At 35.9% G+C, this 27,597-nt stretch overlaps 1 pseudogene; it reads right to left on the minus strand.

Annotated features, from left to right (window-relative positions):
• Positions 1 to 27,373, minus strand: part of LOC109062539 — a 54,917-nt pseudogene extending 27,544 nt beyond the window's left edge.
• Positions 27,374 to 27,597: the final 224 nt, after the last annotated feature.

Below are 27,597 nucleotides of genomic sequence, written 5' to 3' on the forward strand. Positions count from 1 at the left end.
TGTAAAAAAGCTTCCATGACAGATTGCAAATCCCATTAAGAATGAACCTGAAGTGCTGATCACAAATTTGTTGTATTTCATAAAGCAAGATAAGTAACGCTAAGCAAAGGTGTGAACTCAGGCAACAGTTTGTGGCAGAGAACACAGACAGACAAAGATGTGTGCATGCTGGACTTACTTTCCCAGGGCGAAGCATTCTAGCTTCAGTGTGGATCCTTTAGCAGCTGGAATGGTGTCGGGGAAATGAAGCTCTATTTTGGGCTCGTACTCTCCCATCGCTCCTGCCATGGGCAGACAATACAGCACAGATGCATATGGCTTTGTCATTCATGATTTATGATATACAAGCTTTGTACTCCAGAATACAAGCAAAACAACAACAAATGGCAAAACACAAAGACTTGTCAATGAGCAGGGGAGCTGAGAAGATTGTGCCAAAAATACAGAGACAAGTTATTAAAGATTTATGGAAGACACATAATAAAAACCGGATCCATCTCAAATGGAAATATAGCCTCCCTTGAGGCATTGTCAAGGGTGCAGGTTAGTGTTCTTAAAAGAGGCAGTGTAGCTTTCAAGACAGTGGCATAAATACATCTCTGACATTTACGAATGAACATCTCCTTAAAAATGTCACAAGCTTCTTTGACCCAAGTGAGATATACTGTTAAAAATCTGTGAAATCTATTTTAAACATCAAATAAATAAATAAATAAATAAATAAATAAATAAATAAATAAGAACTTTACCATAAAAAATACAGTCATTTTTTTACAAGTTTTACAGATTGAGCTTACATTTACAGTTAAAAACACATTTCATTAACTACAAAAGGTTAAACATAATGGTGAATTCTAAAATATGTTTTTAACCTTTATAATATACACGGAGAGAATTCTGGGAATGTCAATTCACTTTTTTTTTTACTTTAAGATGATTTGTTCTTTTTCACTTCCAAAAACTGTTAATTTTTACAGTATGTAACTGTAAAATTACACAAAATATCCCATTAGAGCTTTACGGTTTCCACTCTATAGAGGCCTGTTCACACCAAGAATGAATGATTACTAAAGATAACTATAATGAGAACTATATTAGCGTCAACATCAATGCACAATAACAATGTTTATTATGAGCACATGCTGCAGTTTTGTCATCTGCCAGTTTAAATGTTCTATCATTTGAAAAATAAATAAATAAATAAATAAAAAATTCTGATTGGATGTCAATGTTTTTCTGAAAGTGATTCCAACAATTTGGTTCCTCTGTGCTGCTCCTGTTATAGTTGTTGTAGTTTATTATATTTAATTTATAATAAACTTTATCTTTATTGTTATCCTCCTTGGTGTTAATGGGCCTTAAAAAGAACATATGGTTTTTATCATAGCATTTTTATAATCTTTTACCATTAAATTTCTGATTAATTTTTACAGTGTATACTCCTATATTGCAACTAAACCTACAGTATTTGGCAGACACCTCTCTTACCGTCGTTTCTCAGCACTAAAGGTGTTGGTGAACTGAACACCCTCTCCTTGGTAATAGTGTTATTAACCACACAGGTGTAATTCCCAACATCGGACGGTTCCACTTTAGCTATATAGAGATTCCCCGTCTCTTGGGATACAAAGCGCCGGCTGTCTTGCTGGACGAAGTGAGGGTACTCATTGAAGACCCAGGTGAATGTGAGTTCTAGAAAGATGTCAGAAACAGAGCGTTAGATCCTGACACAGACATTTATACTTTCAGAAAGGTGTTGAGTCACTTCGTTCAGCAAACTATAATGTCGGCTCAAAAGCGCATACAAAGTGTCTGTGTTACACCACTTGCTTCGCCTCGGGCTGACCTCCTTAGGGCAGGTAAGGCTCAGTAAACAGAGCAACTCTTCCTTTGTGAGGCAGCAGGAAAGGGAGCGAAACAAACTAGATTAAAGCGTCTCACTGGCACTCTTATGACACATGCCCTGTCCGGCTTCACTGTGGCTGGGGACGAAGGCTTCTCTGTTGGCGTCATTCATGCATGGCTGGCTCTTACTGGAAAGGGCTGAACCAAAGAAGACCGAAGGCCCTGCCACAGTGCATTAGTGTGTCATCTACAGTAGACTGAGAGGGGGAAGGGAACGAGAAAAAGAGTGGCTCGTGTACATGATGCAACTGTTGGAAAGGTGTATGGGATGGCTGCCACTCAAAAGTGTCCCCCGAGACTACGCCGCCCATCCTAAGAAGAGGAAACACGCTGGCAGACTGACTGTCATGAAGTTGAAAGCAAGTATTTATGATCAGGTTGGCCCGGGATTTCCCTGCTTCAGAGTTCTGTCAGCTTTATAAGAAGCGATAGCGCTGAAGGTAGAGGAATTGAAAAAGAGAAACAGCGATGGTTACTGAAACCTGCTGTTCAGAACTACAATGGGGATCTGCGTTTTTATAAGGGTGTCTGATGTTAGAGGCCTCCACTGAGAAAAACAGAGCAATCATATGGCCATATGACATGACATATGAGAGCCATCTATGCTCAATTTGGCATTTTAAGGAAGTGAGGCATAATAGAAATGCTGGAAAAATTGCCAACAGCTGGAAAATAATGTCCGACAAGGTCAAAGTCAAGAGATACTTATTCTGAATGTACTAGATGTGCTACCATTCAGTATTTTCATTCAATATATCCATGTCTATACATGTAATTCATAGAATTCAACAACAGAAAAAGCCACAAAATTGAAAAGGCATCAAAAATACATTTATTTTATCATCTGAAATCATTCAGAAATCATTCTTTTATGCTGGTTTTTAATCAATGTTGAAGAAGATTGTGCTACTTAAACTTGTGGAAACTGTGATACTTTTTTTCAGGATTATTTAAAAAATGATTTAAAAACAGCATTTGTTTTGTAACATTATAAATGCCATTACTGTCATTTTTAATCAATTTAATGATTCTTTGCTGAATAAAACAATAAAAAAAAAAAATAATAATAATAATAAATCTTACTGACCCCAAACATTTGAACTGTAGTGTATAGTGGATTTTAGCAGATGTGGAGCAGAGAATCAATTTGATAGCATACTATTTTTCAATAGAGAACATAGCGTTACCCTTAAACAAATGTGAATATTACTAGTGTAGAACAATATAGCTTCATCTACTATGATAAAACAGGTTGGTAATAATAACCAATTTTTTTCTTTCTTTTTTTTTTTTTTTTTTTTTTTTTTTTTTTTTGAGTTCAGCAATCTCAATAGACAGCTAAATGATGGGTACTTTGATAAAACTTTTTTTTATCTAGCAGGAAACTGCAAATGTGGAGCAGAGAAAACTTGCTTTTAAAACATTTGATCACATGCTTTTTTGCCAAAATGAACATTCAGCATTGCTCTGGGGGAAAAAATAGTTGAGATGTTGCAAATATTACTAGTGTGAAACAATACAGCTTCTTCCACAATGATAAAACAGGTTGGTAATAATAACCCATTTGTCTGAGTTCAATATGCAGCCTAAATCTAAATAGATAAAGAGCAACTACTGTATATCGTAATCCTTATACTTATGCACAGCAAAAAGTTTTATAATAGAATATTTGAAAATTTGCAAAGCTTAGCATTCTTGTTTGCATTTTGCAGTGATAAACAATTGATTACCTACTCTGCACAGAAGATGCATTTGTCTAAAAAAAAATAAAAAAATAAAAAAAACCAAAACAAAACATTTCTCATCTAACTGGGTTGAGAATTCAATTTCAGGTCTTTATTTCCATTTGCCTCCCGATTCAGGTCTGATTGAAAAGAAAGTGATCCAAATGAGAAAACAAATTGAAGCCAAAGAATCAATGGCAGGATCTGCGAACCATAGTAAATGAGTTTCTTAGAAGGTCTAATGCTAACCAGCTTGCTTACTCTGAGTAAAGTGACCATCAGTGCTTCAGAAATGTTTCTTTTCACCACAAAGTGTGTTGATAAAATTTCTGCCTTCTCCAGCACTTTTTCTTTTTTGGATTTTTAGTCATAGTTAGCCAATGTTTTCAATCGCTGGGAACATTAAAGCCAAACATTAGAATATTCTCATATAAAACGCTTCTCTTCTGGGTTCTTTAAAACCAATGCTTAATTACAGATTTATCTCATGTGACGAGTTGGCTGCCTCCCCCCTAATTATCATCGGCACCCCGTCCCTTAATCGCCGCCCTTCGCCAGGCTCCCGACAGGATTGGGTGTGTGAGAGAGGAGGGGCGCTGGAAGAGCCAGGGCTGGCGGTGTGTGATGAGGCACACCTGACGCAAATGGACCCTCATCACTGCCGCTGTTTAAATGCTGAGCGCGCCTCTCCTTGGGAGACAGGTCTCTTCCCTGTGCATGCATGCATGGTCCAGGAAGGGTGCATAGAGGGACTTCTGTGCCACCAGAGATGTGAGCTGCCAGACCTGTGGTCTGGACAAAAACTGCACCTGTTACATGGCAGTTGGGCCAGGATGCCGGGCTGTCTAGTCCCTTCAAGCACTGTGAGATGGATGCAGCTGCTGCCCCAGACTGAAGAGGGAAGCGCATGTGGCTGCTGGACTCCGCCCCTTACCTGGACCCTTCCTTCCTGAACACTGCCAACCTACACGAACCTCGCAGCACGACGAGGACAGCAAATTCCCTATTTATTTTGAACACTCTTCTCCTTTGGACACTTTATTTCCTGTTTTTGTTACTTTTCTGTTAGTAAAAGCCTCTCTGAGGCCTGACACCACACCCACTGTGTCTGTCGTTTGCTCCTCCTGCCACACTTGGCAATCCATAATTGCCTTTGAAATGAATTGACATCTTCTAAATTCTGACATCTCATTTGTCGCAGTAATAGTCACGGCCTCTAATTGATATTGATGTCTCTCACTGCCTGGTTCTTGTTTGCACTTGGGGTCTAATGACTTCTGTCCAATTACAGCTGGTTGAGTTACAACCTCAGTCTTGTGTAAGGATAGACACTGTATGCCTAAGAGTAGCACAATTAACATGCGTACATGCAGGTTCCAGCTTGTGAAACAGCATTGGAGTGTGAATTTCTACTGACCTTTATCACACTTCTCAAACAGTAGAGTACAAACAGCCTGTATCAATGGAGGCAACAAGAAACAATGTTTTTAAAACTTTTCACAAACCGTTCATCTAAAAAAGCTGTTTCATATAATTTTCCAATGATGACGAAACAAGAAAAAATGGTTTCATGTCATTCAATTGGATGAAAGCAAGCAATTTAAGGATTTACTGTAAGAGCAAGTGCAGATGTGTGTAGGCAGCACTTCACAGATTCTGACTGCTTTTATTCAAGTCGAAAGTGAATTGCTGTTTGCAACCCATTTTACTTCCATAATTTGACATTGTGAAGCAGGATAATAAACAAGAAAACAGAAATGTAGGGCAAGACTTTTATCCATTGGGAATTCATAGTTGACCTGCCGGGCAAAACATCCATAGAACTGCAGCACAAGCCCGTCAATTTTCTATTTGTTCCAGTCCAAAAATATTTAGATCACCTCTCAAAAGAATAAAACAAAGATGCAAATGCAAGTTTTGGCCATTAGCAATCCATATAAAGCACCAGCAGCAATATTTCAATCACTAAAAACAGCAGGACATTCTAAAACGTTTAATGTGAACACTTAAAGTGCCTTTAAAACAGTGATATTAAAATATAAAATTCAATATACACCTTATTGATGATGCATGCTTTATACAGGCAAGCAAATTAACCTGGAACATGAATGTAATGCGCTAAATGGTTAAGTGTTTTCTTTATAATGTTTTTCTATGTGAAAATATTTAATATTAAACTTTGCGCATTAAATTTATATTCTGGGTTCATTTGCTTGCCTGTACAAAGTATGCATCATCAATAAGGTGTATACTGAATTTGGCCTTTAAATATCACTGTCCTTATACATTACTACTTAATGCAAACCTTGTAAAAAATAACTGGCAGTCAGTGGAGAAAAGCCTTGTTTTGCCCTCCATGTGGGCGTTCCTGTAAGGGTGTGGCATCACATGAAAACTATGAATTGATTGGATGGTGGAAAGTGGGTGTCCCACACCAGAATGTAGCCCAACTGAATGACTGAATTTGATTATTGGTCAACATTAACCAGTAACTTGTCTGACCCAGTGCTATAAAATAGTTTTCAGTAATTGATATCAAGCTGAAATAAAATGAAATATAAATAATAGTTGAAAAAATGTACTAACATTACTAAAAAATAAAATTAAGAAATAAAAAAACTTTATAGAACTAATAAAAATAACAAAGTCAGATAACACAATTACTAAAACTTAAATATAAAATAAAAGCTAAAAATATAAAATATACGCTTGAAAATACTACTACTACAAATATAATGGTATATAAATAATACTAAAATAACATTGCTGCTGCATAACTGATGTCAAATGAAAAGAGGAAGAGCATTTCAAATATGAAGAAAATGTTTTGTTTGACTAACAATGAATCATTCACAGTATAAGACAAATTTAAATGACAAGATATACAGACTCACCTCCTGAATGCAAAGGTGTGCCACATAACAAAACAACCCCTTGGCCTTCCCTCACATTCACAGCACTTCTTGTCTGTGTTTTGCCATTTTCCAGATCTGTAACAGATTAAACATGGAATGAAATACATTAGCATGCATAATGAAAACAGCATTTCATAGTATAGCAAAACAAATGGAGATGCAACATCGACTGCAATCGATTAGTAGAGCTCAATATTTGAGAAAGCAAAAAGAAGGAAACAGAACCAGTGATTGAGAATATTCCAAAGGATACAGTGGGTGTCTAACAATGCAGTCTAGTGAAACACTATGAGGGTGTATGAAAAAAAGAATGCTAACATCACATACACCTACCAGCAGTAAGCCGCATCATTACTAGAGATATCTTAATCTCACCCACTGAGTCAGTAGCTTCCCTGTCAATACATGTCCACACGATTCATCCTCACAAATGAACAGGAGGAGAGGAAGTTGGCAGCCGGCTCGTATACCTGGCATGATAAAAACCTTCTCCTTGTTTCGTGACAGAGAAGGCCTTCTGTAACTATACCCTGCTGTGCCAATTCCACACCCTTAAGCAAACAAGCCAAGAGCCAGGCTCCCTAACACAAACAATATGGAGTCAATGTGACCAATAAGACAAATTACAGAGAAGGGAAAAAACAGAAAAACAAAAGAAGCAGAAGAAAACATCAGGGTTAGGGAGAGGTGGTAGAAAACAGTGGGAAAGATTAATGAGAGATTCCCCGCTGACCAAAAAGAAGTCCCACACCGCCGAGTCGTACTGAGCTGTGGTGGAAGTGGAAAGAGCTGGATGCGCTCAGCTCATAGTAAAAGGATGAATGGATTAAAAGCTGGAGCGGCAGAGCCAAGGGCGCTGATTAATGGTCTCTTGTGTTAAAATCTATAAGGCTGGACTCATGTGATGGCTGTAGGCTGTGCGGTAAGCCAAACATCTTCACAGTGAATGCTGCTGTTCCATAAATGGAAAACATTCATATCTGGATGTGAAGGTCGATGAGTTGAGTGTTTATGGATTCATTTCCAAAACTCTTATTGATTCTTTCTTAATATGAGATGGTGGAACATTCATGGTCCTGTTTATTAAACATTCAAAGCGAAGCATACATAAGGTTTATTTCATGTTTTATTATATAAGTTAATAAAGAGTAAAACCGAAATTAAAAAATGTAACTTAAATTAAACTTAAATTAAATTAATTTTTTTGACATAAATTATTTAAAATAAAATAAAAATATCCACAAAATATATATTTTTTTATTTTAAAATATGGTTTTTTTATTCAACTTTAAACCTTTACAAACATATTGACCATTAAAAAGGCCTCTAGATTGCAAAAACACTTGTATATAAAATAATATAGAACTTTAATATTGTTATTTAATGTTATTAATTTTTTAAATGATACCAGGCAGCACATTAACGTCTGCAGTCCTACTAAAACAAAAATAAAATGAACGGACTAAATGAAAAAAAAAAAAAAAAAAAAGTAAATTAAAAAATGCATTAAAAAAGTAACTAAAAAATGAATTATGAGATCTGAAAACTAACAAAAACTACACAAAATTAAAAGGCAAACTTAAAAAATAAAACTATAATAACCAAGTGGTTGCTAAACTGTTCTAAGTGGTGATATACAAAAATACTTATGATCACCCCATCACAGTTTCATTTTTATATAGGGTCTACTGGTTATAGATCTGAATTGGCTTTGAATTCTAGGGAGCTTGTGTGAGCCATGGTTTGTCAGGTCACAAATCTGCTCTGCTGCTATTGCACCCTTGAGAAAGGTACTCATTCCAAACTCGCCCCAGGAGAGGATTACCCCAATACACAGCCAATAGAAATGAAATAAAACGCCCAATGACAAATTTTACAGGTAAGCATTTATTTCAAACTGGCTTGCAAACGCATGATGCAGTTTTCAACAGCTGTCTGAAAGATAAGAAATGTCACAATGACATATTATCAAAGCCAGCGGCATTATCATCCTATTAAAATCATAATTCCCCTTTGACTAACCAATGATCAATACAGGATATAAATGTCAAGCAAGTCTGTTAACCAGTCCCCTGAAGTCAGAGTCATTATCCCACCCATAAAGATGATAATCTGTCTCCTAAGGGGGTGTGGGATGCTCTGAGTATTCCCATGGTTGGATCAATAGTTAGATGGCATGAGAGTGAAGAGTCTTCACTGTCAGACAAAAGGAGTCCACGGCCAGGCATGTTCTCATCTCAAACAATCCTTCTCCCAACTCATTTGAGCTTCTGATTTCTTTGAGCATGCAAGAGCCCAGGTGGCTATGGCTATTCTCATACTTGGCAGTTTACTTTGTGAAGCAGACAGGACAGATATTAATATGGTGAGTCAATACACAGCATACAAAGATGCTGTTGAAGCTGGTGACTAATGAGAATGAGTGATGGAGTTTGAAGTCGATGAAATGGTGCTTCACCCGGTGAAATTGTCACATTTGACAGCTCGTTTGATTGCTCTTTCTTCAGCAATGCCATGTGAATACCAAACACCAAAGCTGGTGCTTTTACAATATCGCTTATATACAGTCAAACTCTCCTCCAGTTTGCCACTGTTGGATAAAATCGTGCCCCAAAATCAATGGTATGGGTTGAACTAATGCTGCTATGTTGGATTTAAATATTTCAGTAAGACTTATATGCTCACTAAGGCTGCATTTATTTGATCAAAATACAGTAAAAATGGTAATTTTATGAAATATTCTTACAATTTATGATGAATCACTTCTTGTCTTCCTTGTTAGTAAGTCAATTTGGATAAAATTAATACATGTAAAATGTATTAAGTGTTTCATATTTTAATCTATTTTAAAATGCAATTTTTCTTTTGATGTATAGCTGAAGTTTCAGCAGCCATTACTCCAGTCTTCATCACATGGTCACTGAAATAAGTCTAATATACTGATTATTACTATAAATATTATTATAAATATTGACAGTTATAGTATATTTATAGTATGCAGTATATTTTTGAGGAAACTGTTATGTATATTTTCTTCATGATTCTTTGATGAACAAAAAGTTAAAAAGAGCAGTATTTATTTTAAATAGAAATCTTCTGTATCAATGTAAAAGTTTTTTTTTTTTTTATCACTTTTGATCAATTTATTGCATCCTTCCTGAATTGCTTTAAAAATTACTGACACCAATCTTTTGAATAGTACTGTGTGCATATATACTAATTAATTATTAAATAATTATAATTTATATAATAATATATTATTCATAATTATTAATCATAATTTATTTAATCTCTAATATAAGTGGCTTTGGGAAAAGCATCAAATATACTATACATTGACAAATTGACCAAAAACCCTAATTTTACCAACGAAAAATGACACACAGCATCTTTAAAAATGATTATTTTCACATAACTTACATGCAAACTGTAGTGTGGCTCTCTGGCTGAGAATGGTTCCCCGGGTGTTGGAGGGCTGAGTGCATCAGTAAGCTCTTAATCACACTAAAAAGACACCGCTGTCTTGGCGTTTTAAAGACCCGATCCAGGCCAGTAAAAATGATCACTGGTTACCCCAAGTTTGAAAACAGACAGTTGCTGAAATAAGTTCCTTGCTGCTCATCTTCTGGCGACGCCTCTCGTCAACCACGAAGATCCAATGAGCGTTCCGTTTAGAGACCATCTGGAGAGACGCAAACACAATCAGGACTGTGGTCAAGCCAGAGAGGTCCACTAAGAAAATCTAACTCACCAATATTCATCACATGCATCGATCTGACGAAGCTTGCTTCATTATACAGCCAGATTCAGCATGAAACAGAGCTCATTGCTGATATTTGTTTTCCTTCTTTGTTCTTCTGCAGTAAAGTCTGCAGAGTAATAACTGATGAAAGCAAGCAAACAGTGCCTAAGAATAGGAAATATCTAATTATTTATTGACCTTGAAGATGTGCAATGTTTAGTCATGAGTAGGTTGGTTTTATGAAAGCAAGCAAACAGTGCCTAAGAATAGGAAATATCTAATTATTTATTGACTAGTGATAAACGTGACCGTGGTTTTTCTACAGGCTACTTTACATTTTTTGAATTTTGGCACATCTAGACTTGAATATATAGTAATGGATAAATTGTTTTCATAGTTGATTTTAGACGTTGTCTAAGTGTTTAATACGTATCACAAACAGATAAAAAAAATATTTCAATTAATTAGATTTTCTTTTCTTTATTTGGTTTTTATTATCCTTTTCATTGTCAAAGGGTAAACAATAGTGTAAAAAAAATCACTTTTACACTAAAAATACATCAGGCAACACATTTGTTTGGTTAAATAGGCGGTGCATCTAATCCGCTTCATTATTCTAGGCCTACTCCGTCATATTATTTTAGTTATCTGACATAGAATTAACACCGGTTGTGGTGTTTTTTAATTTTGATTATAGGTTCTTAATTAATTTTATTTCTCATATACAAGTAATTCTTCTATTCATGGATTAAAATTTTTTAGGGTACCACCACTGATATTTTTTTAATGACATTTACCTCAATTTATACAGTAATTTCATTGACTCTTCACGGCTTTGAGGAAATCTATGGTCCCTCAATTTTTTTGAGTGCTTTTTGTAAAAATGTTTTCACCAAAAAAATTGAGTAGCATAACCCATATCTTGTAGGATCACTGCTCTTTTACAAAAATGTTTCACCAAAAAAATTGAGTAGATAATAGTTAAACTTTTTATTTAGTTTATGTTAGGTGTGAAATTATTTTTCAGTGTGATTTCAATTATTTAGTTACACTTACATGTGAAATATAATAAAAAAAAAAAAAAAAAAAAATCAACATAGTGTGAAGAAATAGAGCAAATTAAACAGTAACATGGACTGCTTGACAAAAATAATTTGTTGTTTCTAGATATTTTTTGGAATTTTATTTTAGACTTAAGATTTTTGAAATTTTTATTATGCGAATGTGGCGTTTGAGGAAACTTTTCTCAGAATCTTGTTCTTTATCATTTTTGTGGCTACTTTTATCCACCATTTTGTGTGTGTGTGTGTGTTTGTGTGTGTGTGTGTATTTTGCCTTGAGTTTAAGAGTAACCACATGTGAAGTTCATCATATTAACTATGGACATGTTCCAACAACGTTCAGCAACTAGAAAACATCCAAATACTATTTCTGTATTTTGAAGGGTGAAAAAAAACAAAAACAAATAATTAAATATTTTTCCTTGAAAATTGTGCTCATGCTGTCTTTCTTTGAAAAAAAAAGAATATATTGTTATGTGATGCAATAACATTCCTCCTAATTTTCCACAGTAGGAAAATTATATTATAAAAGTAGAATGTTTCCCATCAGAAAACCAGCTTAATCCATAACCGTAATCATAAAATGTATACCAGCTTCTGTAACAGGGAAAAATGCATCAACTCCGACCTTTTCAAATCATTAGATATCTTAGCACTCTACTATTCAGAACTGACCTTAAAATCATCCATGGTCGTGCTGAATCAGGCATTTGAGAGTGAAAACTTGGCAGAAAATCTTTGAAATGATGGAAACAATGGGGAAATATAGGTGTTGGCAGGATCTACATTATTTCACAATGGTGTGAAAAACTAATGAGCGGGGTGGCAATGCGGTTTTAAAAAGTAACTGGAGACTCTAGTTTCTCCTAAATCTGACAGACAACAAAGTGTAGATTTACTGCAGCTCTCTGAAGCCCACTTCTGCTGCATTATTTATTGATCTCAGTGTGGCAGTTGAGTTAATCTAACTCCTTTAGTCATCATTTGTGAGTCTAATATTATAGCCACTGTATTTGATATCATTTACTGTGGCATTCGGCCTGCAGGCCTACACGGTTGATTACTGTAAGGCTGTTTGTTGTAAATACAGACAATATTTGTGTTCTCGCAAAGTAGTCAAGTATAATATTATAGCATCAAACTAATCTAGTTTTCTAATACACTTTCAATAGCGTGATGAATCAACAAAGCTCCTGCATCCCACATAAAGTGGGACCCTCTGTGTATAAAATGAATGAAATAACCAGAATGTTATCCTGAAAGGATCTAATATCATCTGTGTTGGTACAGATACCCCTGCACAAAATAATGTTGTCATCTACTTCTTAGTGTAGACTAGCAGTTCTCCAACTACTTTGATTAAATCAGAACATCCACAGACCACCTAAACACAAAAATAATTATTTTATTTTTTATGAAAACTGCATATCTGTGATTTCAAAGCTTGAGAAATTTGGTCACTATCATGCCATATTTCAATTATTATAAATATTTCTGTAGGTAAGATGAATCATGATGCTGTAAGACACGTCTTTTGTTGCTTGAGTTGCCAATACAGATATATGGAAGAACTCTACAAGAGTAGCATCTGAAAAACACAATACGCAACAATATAAACATTTAGAAATTGTTATAATACAATTGCATGTGTTAACATGCATTTTTTGCACACAACATAAGTGGTATAGTCTTGATTATGTTTCATCGCCTTAGCTATATTTATTTATTTATTTATTTTTTCAGTTTAGACTAGAAAATTAAATATATCTCAGAACTCAGAGGCAAGCTGCTTCTGATGGATCAATAGCCTTAGAATAATATGGAAATAGGAAATATTGATTTATACCACATGTGCTGAGATGCTGTATGAGTATTCAGGGGAAAATTAATTTCATGCTAATGAAAATAGGATGCCCACTACCACCCTCTCTTCCACCTTCTCTTGATGTTAAGTGGATTTCATATATATGCAACTTTACTTTGAAACAAAATAGACGCAATGTAACACAAGAAGCAACAGATTTTTTTCTGTATTGTAATGTGAATCCGAGTGAAATGTTTTTTTTTTTTTTTTCAAAAAAGAAAAATATATATGGCAGGGACTTGGTTCAGTCCATCAGTCGTTGATTGGATGGAGGCAGAGTTGAATTTGTAAGAAAGGGGTGGGGAATATGCAGACAAAATAATTGAAAATAAAATAAAAAGTCCAGTACTGTCCAGTACTGTACATCACCAGAAAGAAGTCTGTTGTTTCACCGGCAGATCATGTTATGATATTTTGATTACTAATTACAAGGTCATTGTTTTATGTGCATATGTATGGATGAATGATTCACAGTAAGATCAATAACATGCATTTATTAAATAGTACCCTCAAAAGTTCCCTTATAACTACCTATAAAGAGTACATACTGTATTAGTACCATTAGACTGTACTAAACCAGCAACAAGCACATCATGTCTAAAGATTCAAAAGACCCAAACATCATACACTCTAAATCTCAAAGATGAAGATTTCTCCACATGGATAAGATGCTCTTTTTGTATTCCGCCCTATTTGAAATCATACTGCAGGACAGCAATGATCACAATCACAGTGGTAGGTTAAGGTAACAGAATTCAAGTATCCTGACGGTAATTGGTCCATGAATAATTGCTTTTAAAGGCTAGACGACAAATTACAAACAATCCAGTCTCCAAGGAGCCCCTTAACAAGAATCAAAAAGGCTTAGTAGTGACAGGGAGCCAAAGTATTTTCAGATAATGAGTAGAGGGCCTATAGAGCCTCCAGTGCTGTTCTTTCCACGACCAAAAGTTCTCTGAGAAGTTTAATGGACAATTATGCTGCCCTCGCACACCAAACTGCCCAATCAACCATCAGTATCATGATCCTAACGCTATTATTACTGTCACGATTAACGTCGCCATCATCATAATCATCATTCTAATGTCTGTTACTTCAGACTACATTAACAAACTGCCCAGAGACAAAGCCTACACCTGCTCATTAGAAAAATATCAGAAAAGTGCAAATGGAAAGTGCAAAAAAAAAGGTGACGTACAAAACAGTCAGCTCCAATTATCTTTCCAAAAGAATGCTTCACAGTACTTCATACAACCGAGAAAGCAAGCTGCGTTCAACAAAGATCACGCAGGAGCCGAGGTAATGAGGGACGACACAAGATCACCTCTGACTTTCTCTGTGTTATCTCTGCATTTTAACCAGCTATCCTTCACATTCTCATCTCTGATGACTGCCTGCTCCATGGACCAGGGTTCAAATACTTACAATATTGAAAGCATGCTAGGCAGGTTGAAAATCCTGTCAGGTTAAATATAGGCTGGGCAAACAGATTCTGAGCTCTTTCAAAAGATTTAAAACAGCATCACAGGGAGACCTAAAGTGACTGAGTAAAACAATACTTCTTTTGCACTAACAATGCCAAGGTTATAGGTTAGATTCCCCAGGAAAGCATAAACTGATAAAAATGCATACCCTGTATGCAAGTTGTTAAAGCTAACATAAATGCCTTGTTGCTCCTTCACAATGAGGCAAAAAGTCCCTTTCCTAAACCTTCACTCTCTCTGTTCCTCTTTGGTGGAATGAGCTGCAAACCTCCAATCTAACTGCTGAGACCTACTTTCAAGAACACACCTTTTCAGCAAGCACTTAACCACCCCAAACCATTAAACCAATGCACTTTCACAGTCACGCACAGTTTTCTTCTTCTCTAGCTTACTTCCTTCAATACCATGACTTAGGTGCCCTTGAGCAAGGCATCGAACCCCCAACTGCTCCCCGGGCGCCGCAGCATAAATGGCTGCCCACTGCTCCGGGTGTGTGTTCACAATGTGTGTTTGTGTTCACTGCTCTGTGTGTGTGCACTTCGGATGGGTTAAATGCAGAGCACGAATTCTGAGTATGGGTCACCATACTTGGCTGAATATCACGTCACTTTCACTTTCACTTTCACTTTCAAATCTAGTTGTCAATTAAACCTGCCACTGTACATTACGAATATTGTTGGCTCCTTGACAAATTGCTTTTGTTCCTCTTTTGTAAGTCATTTTGGATAAAGGCATCTTTAAATGGATAAATGTATAATGTAAATTCTTGCTCTACGAGTGTTTGCTGACCACAAGAGAACCCACAAAGGATTATGGGTAGAAGTCATGGCTGTACTGTGGCCTCAAATTCCCTCATGTTCTAACTTATCCCTCCCTGTAGACCCACACTACCACATTAATGAAACAAAGCTTTTGCTGGACCAAAAATAACAAATCACAGAATACTAGAGATATTCTAATGTCAGGGTTGTTACTTCACTGTGATTTTTTTTTTCTTTTTTTTCTGCGTAATGTTGGCATACTGAAAATCTTTCACTCTGTGCTTTTACATGTTAAGCACCAAATGTTCTTCAAAGTGCAGACCATAAGTGGGGTGAATGAAGCACATCAGCATGTTCTGTAGATGTGTAAAAAATACAATTGCTTATGTGAGGTGTTGGGCAATGCAACACCGGCTGCTAAACTCGTGTGACACATTTGAACTCTACTGAGAATTTTCTACTTTAAAACACCATTGGGGAAGTCAAACAACTCTGCTAAACACCTCAAACATGTAGACAACCTCAGCAAACAGCGCTGACAAAACAAGTGGAGAAACACCAACAGAAATTAAAGCTTTTCAAACGACACATCAACTCCCTCACAACAGTTTATCATGGTTTAACTTTAGAAACAGTAGTTGTGCTATTATCACAGAAATCTCTGTTAGAGGGAGGAAGAAGTCTACTTAATTTTTTATAACAACTGTGATTATCTGATATGGGGGGGGGGGCTTTTGGCCTTCAGATATTTCAAGAAATAAATTATTATGAGCATGATGAACGAAAAACAAATCAGCAAAGGAAGACAAATATTTTATTAGAATCAAAGTCAGTTGTGGTCTAGTTAAGGATACAGTCAGAAAATGTTACATGGTTACAAACATTTATATTTCAAATGAATGTTGTTCTTTCTTTACATCGAAAAAAAAAAAGTATATTGAGCACCAAATCAGCATATTTTTGAAGGATTTAAGACTAGAGTAATGGCTGCTGAAAATTCAACTTTGCCAACACAGGAATACATTTTAATATATTAAAATAGAAAGCAGTTATTTTAAATTGTAATAATAGTTCAAAATATTACTATTTTTGATCAAATAAATGCAGCATTGGTGAGCATAAAAGACTTCTTTCAAAACCACTAAAAATCATACTAAACTTTTACATGGTAGTGTATATGAATTTGATGTTTTTATGTTATAAATTGTGTATTTTTCTATATAAACATACAAGCAAAATACATGTATTGATTTTTATATAATCTAATACATGTAATAAAATACAGAAACTCCATAAAGCTTTTTTTGAGAGAAAAGCAGAAGTCAGCCAAGTGCTCTTCTCTGACTCAGCTCTGAGTTACTTTTCCATGGAATCTGAAACCAAGATGCAAAATAGCCTGGCATGTTGTGTTCTCAAAGTTCACATTGGCCATTGCAGACGTTGAAATACCACCAGACATTGCTGGAACACTGACGATTTCTCTTGACAAAGAAAGTAACTGGATGTTCTTTGGAGACTCTTCCTCCTCTTACTATTTTGCAGCAGAATTGGCCATCCTTCAGTCAACATTAGCTGGCTCAACTGTTAACTGCTAACACACTCAAAATGACTGCTGGGGTGGACCAAACCTTTCTGGTGTCTCTTGACCAGATTGGTTCTTATAAGACCAGCCTTGAAGAATTTACTGTCTATGATAACTTAGCAAATGTCAAGAAATTATCTTTAGAGTGTCACAGATCTTATCAGTGTCTGGGTGTATTGTTGTAAAGTTCACTGAATGATGGGTATAGGTTTTAGCAAAAGACACACAAAAAGAAAATTAAACGTAAAGGTAGTGTCATAACTTCAACTTTCATTGTGCTCTTCTTCTTCCTGTATATTGATACTCTCGTAATGTTCGGTTAAATCTGTGTTTTCCACAAATATGCACTAAAGGGAAATGTAAGCGTTTAAATCGAATGTCACTCACAAGGTTATTACCTCTCTCCCCTGTGCTTGCCTGAGCATTTACATGATGCTGACCCTACGAAACACAATATTCCACAGAGTTGGAGCACGCTGCTATTTTCAGAGCAGACGCCACACCAGGGAATATGCGGGACAGTATCTTAGAATCTCTAGCACAAATTAGTAATTTAGACCCCTCCCATTATCAAAGCCAATTTCTGTCCTTACAGTAGCATGCATTACCCTCTCAGAAAGGAAATTTTTGGCATGCTAATTCCTAAAGCTCTTGCTGAGATGTGTCCACACCAAAGAAGTAATGAATCTTGAACATATCTCCATAAGTAGGTTAAACTGCTGTTTTTGTAATTTATTTATATATTTTTGATGAGTCTTTAGTAAAGCAGTTGATGTATATTTAAAATTGAAACTGGTGAAACTCTGGAAAGCAAACTGAAAACGTGTCAAAGCAGGATGCCACTGGGATAGGCTGTTACAAATACAGTAGTTTACTGGATTTACGCAACGGCAAACACAAAGGACAAATAAATTGCCTCTCACCTGGAAAATCAATAGCAATCAGTGCCATTACTTTTCAAGTTGATCCTTATGGGAATAAGCTGCCAATTTGCCAAAACCAACTACTTAAATGGTTGGTAATAGCAATGAAAGGATGCATAAATTGCTAGCACAGAACATCAGACTCATACCTGTACTGAGGGGAAGGGACTCCTGATGCCTCACAGGTTAAAACAGCCTCCTGCTCAGCAGAATGGATGGGCAGTATCAGATCGTCTGGTTCCTTTTTCCAGCTTGGACCAAGAAACTTTGTATCTTCTGCTTGTGCTGATAAGACTAAGACAGAGAAAATCCATCTGTATTACATTTAATAATAATACAGTTCAATCATGACAACTCAGTGAATGATTTCAACCAGCATTTACTGGCATGAGGAACGTAATATGCATAAGCTTCATTTTGGCATACGAGATATGCTATGCTGCTGTTGCTGAGCAAACACAAGAATTTGCTTAGCTTAGTCAAGCAAACAAGCAAAAGGACAGGCTACTGCAAGAAATGTGTAGACCCATAACAGATCTCTAAAGGTGGTGCTGGGGAGGAGGATGGCAAGACAGAATTTTTCATAATCACGTGGCAGAGCAACTTCGGCTAAGGTACGGATACATATGGTTACGTGGATTAGGAGGTACTTGTGATTAGCAAACGCGGTATTAAAGGAACCAATCAGTTCTCAGTAGTATCATGACTGAACTAAGTATTTATTTAGTTCCCAATCTCCAATGTAATATTGAACTAACGGTGTGTGTGTGTGTGTGTGTGTGTGTGTGTGTGTGTATGTGAGTGTGTGTGTGTGCATGTGCGAGTGTGTGTGTGTGCATGTGCATGCGTGTGTGTGTGTGTGTGTGTGTGTGTGTGTGTGTGTGTGTGTGTGTGTGTGTGTGTGTGTGTGTGTATATATATATATATATATATATATATATAATTAATGTAAGAACTGTAGTGTGCTTGTGAGTTGATAAAATGCTATAATATTTAAATCATAAAAACTGAAAATGAAAATAATGTCAACACTAAAAATATAAATATTTTATTTGTTTACCTGTGTGTCAATGTGACTATAAACCAATATATATATATATATATATATACACACACACACATGCTTTGACAGCTTCTTTTATTTGATACTAAAAATATCCAGGACTACAGAAAAATGCCATTATTCACACATTTTTTATAGCTCCCCACACTTCAGGTTTCTAGAATGGTGCTTCAGAAGACATTGCACACCCGTTGTCAGAATTTTATGTAATATATCTAAAGAGAGTCCATAGACTTTTATTCCAGCCATTTTTTTCTCTGTATTAATTAATAATATACAGGGACACACCCTGCAGCCACATTTACGATACAGTCAGTGAATTCTGCAAACACATTGAAACACCATACTACAGGAAAATAAACTCCAGTGTCAGCTGCTGTTGTGGTAATATCAACAGAAGAACATTTGTGTGTATCATTTCTGAAATTACAAACCATAACTATAGGTTATTTGATGCATGTGCCGGTTATAATTGTTCTGTGTTTCAGTTTCATGAATAGAAGATGAAAAGAAAATGATTTAGTCTATAATTTCTTCACAATAGCATATGCACTCTCATTAATCAAACCTGTTTTAAATACTGCCAGCAACGAACAAAAATAAGTTCCCTCTGAGTTGCATTTGTAATCCACTGCATCCAGAGAGGCAGAAAGAGGCAGTGGTTTCTAGTGAGATAGAGACAAGCCTCTATCCCAGGAATCCTGATAATCATCTTTGACAAATGCAATTATTGGGCCACAATCTCACTGCAGCCTTGGGAAAACCAAACATAAATGGATAAAAGCACTGGGTGAAGAAAAAAAAATGTATGTGCACTACCATTCAAAAGTTTGAGGTCAGTAAAATTTTTGCATTTTGAAAGAAATCAATATTTTTATTCAGCAAAGAAACAAATTAATACCAGTGAAGACATTTATAATGTTTCTATTCATCAAAGAAGCGACACATCAGTTTTTAACATTGACATTAATAAGGAATGTTTCTTAAGCACCAAAACAGCATATTAGAATGATTTCTGAAGGTTCATCTGAAAATTCAGTTTTGCCAACACAGGAATACATTTTTAAAATGCATTAACATAAATTGTACATTAGCCTAAATTGTTTTTATTAAACAGTATATGGATCAAATACATTGGTAAGCTTTCAAAAACATAAAAACAAAAAAATCTACTAATTTCAAACTTTTGAGAATGGCAGTGTATATATAAAGAAAAATAACTTGGGGTTCAAAATTAGGGTTATTTTATTTAATTATTTTATTTGCATTGTTTCATATGAGTACTGCTTTCTTGTTGTAGTTTATTACTTCGAAAACTAAGCACAACAAAGGGGTTACTTTCTCAATATCATATTATTTCCTTTCTGAACATAACATGATAATTAAGTTCAGTGGCATTTAAAATAACAATATATTTGAAATGAATGCACATACAGACTTATCCTAGTTCAGTGTCTTGTCTCAAACCTCCTCCAAGGACTGAATGAATCCAAGGCTTATGATCATAATAAAAATCTTCCTATTATGACACATATACATTCAGCCCAAAATAAAAACAGAAAAAAAAAACAACAAAAACAAAAACATTCAGTTTGAAAAACAGCAGGACAATAATTTACCTGCAAGGCAGCCAATGATTGATAGCGCCACAAGTCGTTTCCATAGTAACGTCATCTTTAGTTGCCAAGGGCAAGTATGACTCTCATCCAACTGCTTGTGAATGGAATGATTTATCCGTTGAATGTGAAGCGTATAATCTGTGGGGGGAAGTAATTACAGAAATAATTAAAATAAGATATTCTGAGTAAAATATGACAGACGTGCTGCTTTTATAGACAAATCCGAAAGATTACACCTCTGTTGAAGTGATCACCTTGACTGTGAGGACAAATACTGGTGAAATGTTGTTGGATCAAAGAAAAAGTTAACAACTGGGATGCTTTCAATGTGATGGCAACTGAAATATTAAAACATTGCAAACAAAAGCCCTGGGAGACTAGAGTTAAAATGTGCAGAAAATCAATGCAATGATGTTTTGAGTATGAATGACAGATGGGAGTGATGCTTCAATAGAAGAATAAAACAAGAAAGCAGACAGTAAGAAACCCCCAACTGTTAACTCTGTACAAAATATTCATTGCACTTTTAAAAGGAATAACAACTGCTTTTGTTCTTAAGCTTGATGCAGTCTAAATTATGTATTATTATTCATGATATCAAAGAAACAAACAGAAACCTGCAACATCAGAGAAATCAGGGGGCTGGAATTTGTTGACCTCAAAAGCTACTTTCTCTTGACTATTAATAGGAGCTAGAAGCCAACCTAAATACTGTTAGCCGCTTTCTCTAGCACATAGCATTCCACCCACATATACAGGCAAAATGACATCTTCTGAGGCCCTGCGTAGGGTTGAATCTGACAGAATAATTCGCAATGACTTCTCAGAGGACCTTTCATTTTGATTACCAGAAATGCAGACATTTACATATGAGGTTCATGCATATCTCAATTACAGTGTGATGCCATCTTGCAGGAAATATTCGTGCATTCAGAACAGATGGAGTGCAATAAAATGGAACAAAAAGCAGTGGTCTTGAGATGTGTTTTTAAACTTAACACAGCATTTTAAACAGTGCTGGGTAGTAACTGATTACATGTAATCTGGATTAATCAGATTCCAGAAAAACAGATACTTGCAATTAGATTTTACTCGTTATTTGGATATAGTTTTTTTTTTATTGTTTATATTTTTTTTATTACGTGATGATTATTTTATTAATAGTTTTTTGTTTTTCATTATTTATTGTTTTTCATTTTTTATTTTTTCCTTTCTAAAATAACTTAGCACTTATATACATTCAGAAAGTCTTTCAGTTTTGTGGACATTCACCCATCACATGGACTTCTGGGTTAAATAGCTACATTTACTGTATTTTATACTATTATAAAAGCTATCTTAACAGACTGGCATGCACTTTGGGATTTTTATTTCATGAGGGACTCATTCCTGTGAGTATTGGAGATTTTCCTTTACTCACTTTATTTTGCTTTGAAAATCCCTGACTGTCACAGTTCCAGCTCTATGGCCTGAGGCCATATGTTTTTTTTTTTTTTTCTATCTACAGAACCAGTTAGTCAGTCTTTATTTAACACCCTGAGGTTTAAAACCATTTGCGTACACTATTTCCCCAGTTCTTTTTTATAAACACATACTCATTTCTGCTGCACTGGCCCTTTAAATGAATAAAGGCATGAAGGCTTAGAGAAAGGGTAATCTGCTATCGTTTCATTATAATTGCTTCAGAGAAGCCTCTTGTTTAGTGCCGTATCCTAGTGGGGATAACCGCTGGGTGTCTGTCGTAATTGCAGGGACAGGGGGTCTCTGAGTTGATTTGCCTGGTGTCTTTTAAGTTTGGGGGCACATTATGCTGCAGGAAACTCTGTCAGATTGGATTACATAGCTCAGATTTTGACGCAGGACAAGAAAGAAGAGGAACATTACATTTGTTATTGTTTCTCATTATGACCTCTGCATGTAACCCGCATGCACCCCCCCCCCCCCCCACCCCCCCACCCCTCCAAAAAAAAAAGCATGCTAACAGGCAAGCCGACAAAATAAAAGATAACTCATGCCCCACAGCAAGGCTTCCAAAAGCAGATTTCTGTTTTAAAAAGAAAATGCGATTTAATAAACTGGATGTAGATTTCAAATTGTGAGCATTTCACATCCAGCAACACGAGAGACAGGGCATGAGTTGCAATTACAACCAATCTCTCAAGAGCCTTCCAAAAAACTGAGCTGTGGTGTCATTTCCACCAGCTTCCTCCAACCATCTTATTAAGCAAAATGATCAGCATTCGACTAGCAAATGTAATGAGGCGTTGCAGCATCACCTCTGCAACAATGCATAAATCCATAAAAACCATTGCGTGCTCCTATTGCACCATTACTTGGTTAGCATGAACACTGTTTTGGCATATAATGGATATAATAAGTGTTTAAAGGTGTCTGTTTTGCAAAGGATGTCAGACTAGGGGAAGCAATTCAGGCTGATTTCATACATATCAAGATCTGAGGACTAAACCAGCATGCACAACGTTCTACATGTGATCACAATCGGAAACATAATGTATAACATAGACGATCGTCAGTATGGGAAGCTTTAATAGCACTGTAGCACTGTAGCTCTTATGATTTTGGTGCACGATATGCCAGCAACCTACTGTTTGATGATAAAAATATTTTTTCAACCAGTTTTTTTTTTTTTTTTAAATCAGTCAGATTTTAGGGTTAGGGTTAGGCTAGTGGTTGTAAGGTGGTGGGTTGCAACCTAAAAATATGGCCCCAAAAAAAAAAAAAAAAACAAGAATGCTGACCAAAAACTAGTATTGATTGATGAAGGGGTCCTACTTGGCAAAATCATCCCCTGACAAACTAAGGTTCTGGAGGGAACGGCCCCTAAAACCATCCCCATAATGCTTTTGAGAAAGCCACTTAACCCCAGGTTATTCCATGGGGATCATCGCTTTAATAAGTATACTTCTTTGGAAAGAAGTGTCAGCTAAATTACTTCTTACACTAAAGCCCTGAACCTGAGCATTACGTGTACTTATAGACTATAATTACTGTAGATCAACTGCTTGGCGGTACTTCGACTGACATTAAACATTTGGTGTGGGAGCTGGTTTCATACTCCTGCTATAAATCATCAGTTCTTTTAACAATGTGGTGAAGTTGACTGTATATTGTGTTTTTGACAGTGAGAGTAAATCATGTTCCATGCCTGACCATTAAACCTTAGCAATCCAATGGAGAAAAATGTACTGTGATGATGTCTGCTGCAACCATAGTTTTTATTGTGAACTAAAACTATTAAAAATACTTTCCGTTAATTGAAATGAATAATAAAATAAATCGAAACATTAGAAGAACATCTTTAATTTAAAAAAGTGAAAATTATAAATGTTGCTTTGACAACTAACTGAAATAAAGTCGAAGTACTAAACTAAAAATAATAGAATTAGTTCATAAACCAAAAAGTAAATGAAAACAAAATATTAAATAATAATAATAATAATAATAATAATGATGATGATGATGATGATGATGAAAGCACAAAACGAAATCACAAAAATTTAAACCGAAAGCTGAAAAAATAAAAATTAAAAGTAATAAAATATTAATAAATACTATAATAGTATAAATTATACTAAAATAACAATTGCAACAAATACTGAATGAAAGGGACAGTTCACACATTCACTGCCATTATAAAGCTTGGAAGAGCTAGGACATTTTTTAATATAATTCCGATTGGATTCGTCTGAAAGAAGATCATATACACCTTGAGGGTGAACTAACCCTTGAAGCACCTCGAGTGCAAATGACCAACAATGAATGAATGCAGAGGTGAGCCAAACTAAAGCAGAATCCTTGAACAGCGGTATACACAATTCAACCGTGCTTATCCATCACAGTATTTAGATTCGTAGGCCAACATTCCTAGAAACAGATTTCCTCTATAAAATTGAAAGGTGTGTTCTATAACAGTGTCATGGGGCAAGGAGAGAAGGGGGATGGGGTGAAGTATTTCTTTTAGGCTTCAGCCTGAGATTTAAAAAGATACACTTAGAAAGATAACGACAGGAAAAAAAAAAAAAAATTGTGATCCAGACTGCAGAAAGCAAATTCGAGAGATGGATTTTAAGAAAGGCAGAATAATAATAAAATAAAAAAACATTGTTATATAAACTAACATTACTTTCATCTCTAATTAATTCCTCCCACATGTTCAAAATTATCTTCAGTCTCTCTTTAAATAAACTTTGTACGCCAAGTCTCAGAGGAAGCCAAGCTGTGCTGTGGAGTGGTTCGACTGAATTCTGCACACTGCTGTTTCCCAGTGTTCTCACCTCTAATTTGGCTGTGGTTGTTAGCAACAAAATGAGATGAGCAATGCATCCCAGATCCATCCATAAATAAACACGATCACACGAGAGAAGGATCCCATTCCTATTTGAATAGCAGATGTGGTGCAGATAGAGAGCAGAATGTGTATTTTCTCCTGTGTGCCATACCTCTCTGTCTCACTCCTTCAATACATAATGGCACTAAAGTTCCCACAGCTTATTCACACCTTTGTGAGATTATAAACCAGGCGATAGAGGCAGTGTTGGCTGAACTATGGAGAGGCTGATAGTTTATTGATCCACCTAACACTTGTTTGAGGGTTAACTTCAAAAGAATCTAACCCGGGTCAGATCAGAAAAGTATTACGTGGTTTTACCCTCTTACTGACAACTGTGGTGTTCTCAAATGTTTCAACAAATTTATTTCCATCCTTTTCCCAGTCATTCCTGATTACTTTGTGGAATTAGATTAAACAATTATTCTTATTAGCATTCATATGACTCCAAGAAGATCCTCAAAACAGATGTTTCAAACTGACGAGTTGTATTCATTTACAAATGAGCAATATCTATCTGTTTCAAAACAGAGCAAAACCAGAAAAAAAAATCACTTTTCCAGGCGTGGCAAGCACAATTCCCTGAACTTTCTTTCAAAGGAATACCACATACATGTGCCTTTTATACTATGTGAGGGATGCATTATAAGGTAATTTTGTTACAGATGACTTAAATAAGAAAAAATGGAGATGTTGAAGACCTACAGGTACCTGCCAGTTTTTATACCTTATACATAATATCTGTCTGAGTCTGAAGAAATACAAGGTTATCTGCAAGATATGAGTGATGTTTGTGCCCCATGTGATCTTACATGTGCCCTACATGACTGAGATCAGCTGCAGTTCACCTAATAAATCACACGTGCTTTAACTACATTAGCATGAGGTTCTGTCAAGAGTTGACATAAAAAAGTTGAAAAATAAAATATGGCCATCAAAAATTGGTTGCTTTAAGTGTTCACATGCTATACGTCCAAAAAGAAAGTTGTTACTTGTGGTCAAATTCTATTTGTTTAACAACGACTGATTAAATTGTTTCACTGTTATTGATAAAATATCATTGGTCAAGGAACATACGCGTCAAAAGTCATGCCAAAATGCCAGATGCACTATATCGGTAAATACATAGCTATTACACTCCTGCATACCTCAAGAACACCCACCATCGATCCAGAAGTAAGTGCTCCATTGAATTCAGTATAGGCTATTACACTTTATGAGATCTTCCTACAGCAGAGCTATAACCGACAAGTTTAGTCTGATTCTCGAAGAATTATGATTCATGTTGAGTGAATAAAATAGCGCAGTACGACTCTTGAATAAATTACTCTGTTGTAGTCCTGTTCTTTTTAGTGAATCCAAAATATACAGAGCGATGAGTGTGGTCTGATTCCAGAAATGATTTTTTTGTGATCCTATTCTTTTCAGTGAATACGATTCAGCACGACAGGGTAATCCAATTCTCGAACCAATGACTCTTATAATCCGTATATTTTTTGTGAATATTATGGACCCGTTAAATCACCACATTTTTGTTGGTCTAAGTGAAAAGTCTAAGCCCGTTTAACACATTTTATTTTTTAGTAATATTATTGTTTGTTATAAACTATCTGTCCTCTTAAATGTAAAAATTATCCCACATACAGCCGAGTCTAATGCTTTAAGAATTGCATTGCTTTTACCCCCATATATTCCTTCTTTAGGCTATAAAGATCGCAAGTGGCACCGGTTTTGAAGAATCAAAATTATCAGAACGCTGAATACGATTATAAGTCATTGGGGTCGTGGTCATATTTGTAACGATATCCGTAATGTAGGCTACAATCATTTACATTATTTGGCATCTCCAATAAAACTTGCGCTTACAGTTTAACTTTAAATAATTTAATAGTGCATGACTGATGATTCAACTCACCGTGATGCGCTCCCGTTCACTGTATTCCGAAATAAGAGAAGACGTGGGAATTTATTCCATATTCAGAGATGGGATGAACCTCAGCACCTCTAACCCCATAATGTCGTCTGTTCCCTCACTTTTAGTAGGCTACCAAAGAAATGCCCTCTGAATCGAAGTATTTGTGGAGTCGGACAGGAAAACGAGATTTATTCCTTCTCGTGCACAGATATGCTCCTCGTATTCCCGCAAGCGCCCCGCAATTAGTCCACGAATCACAGCGCTCCGGCGTATCCACTGCACACACGTGCCTCGTGATCGGTTCCGACCAGCAGAGTGATCCAGAAAGACGGTTGGTTAGGTATATATGATGCGTATCTCCTCCTCCAGCAGGCGCTCAGTGTATGAAATGCGCAGTTGTGGTACCTAACATGGTGATGCACCTCCAGCTGAAAGTGTCTTTCACGCCCCAAATTCATTCAAGTGCCTCTAAGGGAAGCTTTTTATGCAATGGTGATCATTTGCATCACTTGTCTAATACCTGCCTTCTCCTGCAGTGCCATTTGCTATTTTCTGGTTTGTGCAGTCATAAACTGGAACATTAAGAATTTCATTTGCAATCTTGCAATATTAGAACTGTAATAGCCTGTAATGGTTTTGCTTTAATTCCCTGTTCATTCGAATAAGCCTATTTATTTTATATCCTCCTGAA

The sequence above is a fragment of the Cyprinus carpio genome, chromosome A6 (genome assembly GCF_018340385.1).
Source record: "Cyprinus carpio isolate SPL01 chromosome A6, ASM1834038v1, whole genome shotgun sequence".
NCBI classification, from domain to species: domain Eukaryota; kingdom Metazoa; phylum Chordata; class Actinopteri; order Cypriniformes; family Cyprinidae; genus Cyprinus; species Cyprinus carpio.